This window comes from Dendroctonus ponderosae, unplaced genomic scaffold, assembly GCF_020466585.1.
Source record: "Dendroctonus ponderosae isolate FM_Combo_2020 unplaced genomic scaffold, Dpon_F_20191213v2 Dpon_F_20191213_3, whole genome shotgun sequence".
Taxonomy (NCBI): Eukaryota; Metazoa; Arthropoda; class Insecta; order Coleoptera; family Curculionidae; genus Dendroctonus; species Dendroctonus ponderosae.
The window spans coordinates 10,278,359-10,285,716 of NW_026018508.1; the positions used below are offsets into that span (position 1 = coordinate 10,278,359).

The window sequence follows — 7,358 nt, forward strand, 5'->3', positions numbered from 1 at the left end:
TTTTAATACCAAATTTTTGTTGATAATCATCTTTTGCTGTTCTAAATAAACTGGCATTTTCCAACCTTGAATATACCTGGAAATCAATGACAACCTCAAATCGACACTTCTTGCACGTCGTGAAGGGTCCCAAGCAGCTGTTGCCATTCCCGAAGGAACGCAATTTCCGGCCTCGGAAATGACTTTAGGTGTCTCAACCGATATTTCTTACATAAATAAAACAGTTGTCCTCCATAATTTATAGGTTTGACAGCCTCGGCGGCTCTTCAAAGCACAAATTCATTCATTTTTCTAGCCCTTTAATCCAAGAAAACACAGCTTCAAGTTGTTGTACTCAAAGCGCGGGTTTTAAAAGTAGGCGATTTAGCTGCTTCCAAAACTAATATTTGGAAAAACATATCTGGAAATATTTGATTGGAAGTCCACATAAACCGAGCACAAAGTTTGCTTTCGATGATCCAGTTTAATCGCAACCGTCCAAAGTCATCTACGAATTCCATTACCATCGCGGATCATATTTCATAAGTTATTTTGAATCTCGACGTGCCCTTCTTATGAATATCCGTTTTAACGTTTAATTATTATTTCTGACAGTCGCAGGCAAAAAATAGCTCAGGTCACGATCAATTATTTCAGTTTGGTGGGAAGCAGGATGACTGGGAGGCAAAAAGGGATGCGGTTAACACAGATTTCTACGAAATGCTAGTTTAGAGCTGAGAGTTTTGACTATTAACTAGTCAAATTTACGAGTCCTGAACTTTTAACACCTACAATAGACCATAGAGGATATACACCAGATGTGGACTTATGGAACCAATTAATTAAACTCGAAAAACATGCAAATAAAATTTGGAATTTAGGGGATTTGCAAAAATATCAAATCTCTCAAAAAGATTTGAATTTTATATTATTTGCATCGCAAAGCAGCGAGAATCTCAACAAGCTCAATTAAAAATATACTAGAAACTTCAGATCCGAAATGATCGATATTTATGGAATATTTTAAGCGGTTTAGAAGCGGTCACAACTTTAACCGACGATATCTTCCTTATTACAGATCCAAACACTTTATATATGCATATTGGCAGGCTCCTTAGGTCAAACAAAACCTACTGATTGCAAAAAACACGCATGTGAAAATTTAAATTTTGACCGAAATTTTCATTAGGGGTGTGGGTCGACTTTTCAAAAAAGATCAAGTTCAAAATCCCTTAAATTTTCTCTCATTTTCATAACAACGAAGCGAAAAACGCAGGGAAGTCATCGGAAAATACGCTTGAATCCTCAGAGCCAAAATAATTGATATTTTTGAACTGTTTTAAGCGCTTTTAGAGCGGTTACGATTTTTAACCAGCGATACTTTAAGGATGCCGTATTATAAATGTACAAACATTATATATGTTTTTTGGGGACCTTCTTAGGGCGAAAACAATTCATTGAGCTTAAAAAACACGTATGGAAAAAAATGTTTTTAGAGCGAAAAATTCCACCTAGAGGTGGGAAATTAAAAACTAATTACAAAGTGAAAACAGTTAAATAACATAAAGACTAATAAAAAATAGCAAATCTGATCATAAAATAGTTAATAAAATAAACATACAATTCATCATTATTTTTCATTTCATTCATCAACTTTTTTTGCGAATTCTTCATCTTCTGAAAGATATTTACTATTTTTTCTCTTTTTGCTTCGTGTTCGATATTAATTCCTATGTATAGAAAGAAAAAATCATGCTCATATTTATTTCCTTCAGCCGTCGGCATCATCAGCGCGCTCTTTTAAAATTTTTGAATTCACCAACGTTTGATCTTTTTCTTTGCCGTTGTGAATTTTTTTATGTTAGCATTGTGTTTTGTTTATATCACATTCATCAATTAGTGGTTAAAGATGCAAAAATACAAGATTGATTGGAAGATTAGAAGAAATTCTATTTAAAATAATAAAAAACCCCCCACTCCCACTAACTTGGGAAATAGTATCGACGTTGATTTATTACGATACAAAAAGTTTTTTACAACTTTTACAACTTTTTAATCCCACTCATTAAATCCCAAATAGAATAGGTTTGTACAATACAAGCGGCAGCTAACGGTTCAAAAACGCAATTATCTAACTAAGAAATTTATTTTAAAATGTTTTTACTCAAGTTCTAACTTTATAACATGTTTATGTTAACAGTGAACTTTTAAGTACAAAAATACAACAGGGTTGTGCCAAATTCGTTGTAGATAAAAATGTGATTTCCTAAGTCAATTGTACGAAAGAGAAAACTTTAAAGCGAAAAACACAATTTTAAATAATTTACCTTGCAGTTGTTCGTCCATTGCTGTGATCCACAGATGCGGCTTTTAATGCCAAAAGTAAGCCACAACATTTCCGTGCCATTTAGAATGCAAATCAAAACAATGTACGAACTTTCCATACCGACGATATATGCATAAAATGTTTTTAGGAAGGAAAATATGTCTCATTTATGTTGTGCAGTTTTAAATAAAGACATATAAAGTACTATAGTTTAACGTATATTTTTCAGTATTAGTTATCATTATGTTTAAACTATTCAACATTCCAAGCCTGAAGGAATGGTCAAACTAAATTGGATCTGCTAGAAAATCTGTCTGCATTCGTTCACTTCTGGTCCTTGGAAAAACCCACGAAGGGTCTTGAAGGAAAAGTGTTCTTGGGGAGCTGTTGTAAAGATTCTTGTATAAATCGTTCGTTTAATCCATACCACATGGCCAATATGACTGGTACAAACCTATTATATCTCTCATAATGCCTTCATTTCTATATTATTATTATTTTCATTACAAAGAAGCGATGGATGCATCGGGCTTATTGAAAAACACGCCAGAGTCTTGGCATCCGAAAAAATCGACTTTTAGCATCTCACAATGGTTTAAATTCTGAAATATTTTCATAACAAAGAAATTAACTTATCGAAAAACACAAGGGAGGCATCAGATACCAAATAATTGCCTTTTTTGGTTCTTTTTAAGCGGTTTTGTGCAAAGCGAAAGGATGCAATTCCTGTTTTTGGCTGGCCGTTATAAAGTTTCTCGCAGCTCTAATGCTGGTTTTGCATTTTCGTTTAAATATTACTCTGTGTGGGCCGACTAATATGAGCAAAACGATGGTCAAGAAACGTAGAAGAGAAGAATAGTAAACGAAGATAAAATGTGGCCAGCAGATGTTGGGCAGTCTGAAATCGTGCAAAAGGTTTTCGAACTGGGAAAACCCAGAAATATATTGGGTTTATCGAAGGGCATCGTTTAAGAAGTCTCGATTTGGTCAAAATCTCAGTAAAAGGATGCATTGAATTGAGATTTGAATGCCGATATGAATAAAGTTTAATTTAATAGGAAATGAAAGCTTTACTCGTATCGAAACATTACCAAAGGCTGGGAGCATTGATAGATATAATGGAAAGAGCCGCGGCTTTTGTGGCTTTGAGATAATTTTATACTTTTTGACGTGAAGATCACCCGCATCGGTGGGTGTTCCATAAGTGGGTTCGTCACTGTTCGGGGTCGAAAGGGGAACAATTTTATTTTTGGGGCTTAAGTGACAATGTCGGCGATAACATTTTTAGCCCAGTCCCAGAGCCTGACTGTCGTTTTAACTGAATATTTAGGCAAATTTTTTAAATATTTCCAATTTTCTTGTTAGGCGAGAACTGAAGTTTGGATCCTTCTTCACTAACACCTTTTTTGCCAAGTAGTGCGCATAAACCAGCCGTTTATTCATTTAAAGCATGCTCGAGCTTCGAAAAAGAGCACATCCGCGACTTTTGCATGTACTTGAATAAAAAATAATAAATGTTGCAAAGGCAACTGCAATATTTGCCACCGTATGGCCAAATTAGACCTGGATTATTTATACAAAGAGGCAACAATCTATAAACAACCTGCTAAAAGTTATTGAAGAAAGTTTGGAAAGGACGGATAGGTATATTTCTTCTATTGGGTTTTGTCACGTTCTTCTGTGTCTTCCTAATCGAAAACAGATGTGGACAACCTTCGTAAATCGTAGGTAGGTGTTCAAGGTAGTTGGAAAAACCCGCCCAAAACCAGATGTGGGGATGAAATTGTTAAGTGCTGCGATTGTGCCAATTTCTTAACGAGTTTTCGATATGAATATGATTCTTTTAAGTGTTTTAGAGCAAAGTTTCCTCCTCAAAACAGTGCCAATATTAATTTTTGAAAATTTGGTTGAAAGTTCTATCAAACCGCAATTACACGCTTGCAGTTACAGATTTAAATTTTTCTCAAAATCCACTGAATTTGGCATTAAAATGAAACCTTCAAAAGTTCTAGAGCAAGAAATTCTCCTCAAAATTCTGCAAAATTGGGCGATCCACTTTGCTAGTTATCCCGTAATTAATTTCTGAAAATTTCTTCTTAAAAAATGTTAAAGTCCAAAGATTGTATCTGCTGTTAGTACCCTACAGATTGCTGTGTGCGTATCCCGCTTTAGTAGAAGTTATTTCTAAGCTTAGAGCACATTTTCAACTTTTTTTTCAACATTTTTAAATTTATTGATAGCAACATTTTCAAATTTTTTTGTTAGTTTGGTCATTTTTATACCAACTTAGAATTTAGACAGACAATGGCAAATAGTATGTGATCTATGCCAAAGATTAAGGCTGTTAGATGGCATGAGTGATCATAAAAATAACTAATAATCTCAAACCGCTCTGGGCTTTTATTCGTTTTTATGGCTAAAACACTGTGGCTTGATATCGCATTCTTGGCTGAGTAGTGAGCAATAAAAAATAAAAAAATTGTTTGTTTACCACCCCCTAAAGCATTTACGATACCAAAAATTATCTTATCTTTAGAAACTAAAGCTCAAAAGAATCGCTCACCATCAGGTTTCAATATTATCTTATTATTTTGAATGAATCAAATAATTCTCATGCCAAATAGCTGATTACCATCATAATTCTTCTTAACGGTCTCAAAGTTCTGTACTGGCATTGCGCTTCCTCACGTTACAAAAGATTCACCGGTGGCACTAAAACAAAAATAAACTGGCAGAAAATTATTTACGTCGCTTTTTCGGTTTTCCATTTATCAAACGTTTTACGATTGGTTTTTATGTTGCACGGAAGTTCATAAAACTCGTACACTTATGTGACATTCGTAATTTAAGATCGCTGGTAAGAAATTGTCGTTTTGCTGCCGCGGGAGCAGGATGAATTGGAACAATTAGAAATCAAAAATTCTCAATGGACAATTTCTCTTAAAAAGTAGATGTTTATAATGCGATATTACTTACTGAACTTTACACATCGTAATACCTGCTAATATTTACTAAACGCATCTTCCAATAAATTGAGCATATTAAAAGATGCGCTAACGGCCAATTGGAGGCCATAATTTATACATTATTTGGTGCTAATTGTCTAAACAATATTAACCATTTAGTATCACAATTAGTTGTTATGAAGATCTTTATTAGACAAGAAAAAGTCTATAAAAACCATATGTAACGATCATACGTACCCTTTCAGATATCTTTATGGGGGTTCTGTTTTCTGTTAGCGCGGCATGTTTAATAACATGCCTATTGTAAACATGAATCTATGCAGGACTTTTCTTAATGGACCTTTAATATTCCTTGTGCTGATTAAATGATACTGTGCAGGTAATAATTAACTTGAAATTAAACATCTCTTTAACTTTGCCTGTTTATACACTTTCAGATTTCAGTGCGCTCCCAAGTTACTTAATTATAAACGCTTTATGATCAACTTGAAATATTTCTATTTGGTATATTTCAAATAATTACCTCTAAATAGTAGACCAAAGAAACATACACAGAAATTGAAATTTCATCATAATTCTTCCTCTTATATACTTACCTTCATAATTTTTAAACAGTGAGATTTAATTTAGAGTAATAATTGACCAAAATTGACAATTTGTAAAAACCAAAGTCTCTGAATGAATTTTTTCACGTTTGAAGAATCAGATAGCTCAATTGCTAACAAAACCTGAAGGTAACTTTTCGAGGAACTCAACTCGCTGTCTAAATATGAACAAAGAACTAAGAGCGGTCTTCAACTCACGTATTGATCTTGAATGTCAGCATTTTGCGAGAAAACAGGAACATTTCTAAACGATGTTTGAAATAAAAATGTGTACATTTTAAGGCACTATCTCTCAGTGGGAACTATAGCTCTGTACTTCAACCAACCTTCCAAATATGAGCAAAAGGCTAAGAACTGTTTTCAAGGCGCATTAAACTTGATTAGTATCAAATAATTACTGCAATAATCCAATTGCAAACACAATACAACTATAAGGAAGTGGAATCAGAAGCAAACCAAAACAAGACAGAAAAAAATGTTTATTTATAATTCAATTATCAGTGCATTCATCAACCAAACACCTGGGGGTGACGACTTGTCGGTAATAAGCCGAGTGATCCTTTGCAGTTCTGGGCGTTTCTGGACCAGAAGTCGTCCTGGTACAAGCCAAGTTGAATTCTGGAAAACCACATTAGCATTAAGTGTAGTTGGGTTTAATAAAGATGGAAATTTCGTACGTGTAATAAACGTGTAAAAATGCAATAAACTGCCACTCGAAATCACCAGTTAGAGCCCAAGCCACGAATCCACGTGAGATTGACGTCGACCAATATAGAGCGTCCAGAAGGTTGCTGAGGTGGAGCTAAACGTGTAAATAAGAGTAATAAACCGGCAGCATAGTTCAACGAATTTAAGCAACAAATCAATCATCCTGCCATCAATTGAACCAGTCTGTGGTGGTTTTCTCCTAGTCATCTGGCTGATACACATGAACACCCGTATCCAGGTCCCTGGATGAATGCAGATAAACTCAGAATCTCCGATTCAGGGATAGCCTACGGAGATCCTGCAATAAACATCTGGTTTATAATAATGAACATCAGCATCACATGCTACATATACGCTTTTAGGTGCTTATACAGGGTTGCTCATTAGTGCGTCAAAGTGCGATATCTCATTAAATATGAAGTTTACAAGAAAATTCGTCCAACGAAAGTTTTTCACGTTTAAAAGGTCCACATTCTAAAATTACTTTCCAATATACAGGGTGCATCATAAACGTGTGGTAGTTACCAACTCTGGTTTTTTAAATGAAACTCCCCATTTTTTTTGTTATTTTCAGATTGGCCGTTCAATTTTAATTTATGTTTGTTTCAACCGTTTTACCTGAAAAATTTACGATTTCCGAGTTATTCGTAAAAATGTGAAAGTTTTGACAGCTACTGGGTTCCACAGAAATCGATGCTGTACACTACCCGCTGCGAATTTTGGAAAACAGTTTTCAGCGATTCTCACAGAACATCATGATCTACGCGTAGATAT

At 34.6% G+C, this 7,358-nt stretch overlaps 1 long non-coding RNA gene across 1 annotated transcript in view; it reads right to left on the reverse strand.

The window, feature by feature from the left end:
- Positions 1-6,340: 6,340 nt before the first annotated feature.
- Positions 6,341-7,358, reverse strand: part of LOC109535784 — a 4,707-nt gene continuing 3,689 nt past the window's right edge. The window contains exons 2-3 of the long non-coding RNA XR_002171757.1: positions 6,554-6,882; positions 6,341-6,494 (exon numbers count right to left, since the gene is read on the reverse strand). This is a non-coding gene — a long non-coding RNA (uncharacterized LOC109535784). The remainder of the gene's footprint in view (positions 6,495-6,553; positions 6,883-7,358) is intronic.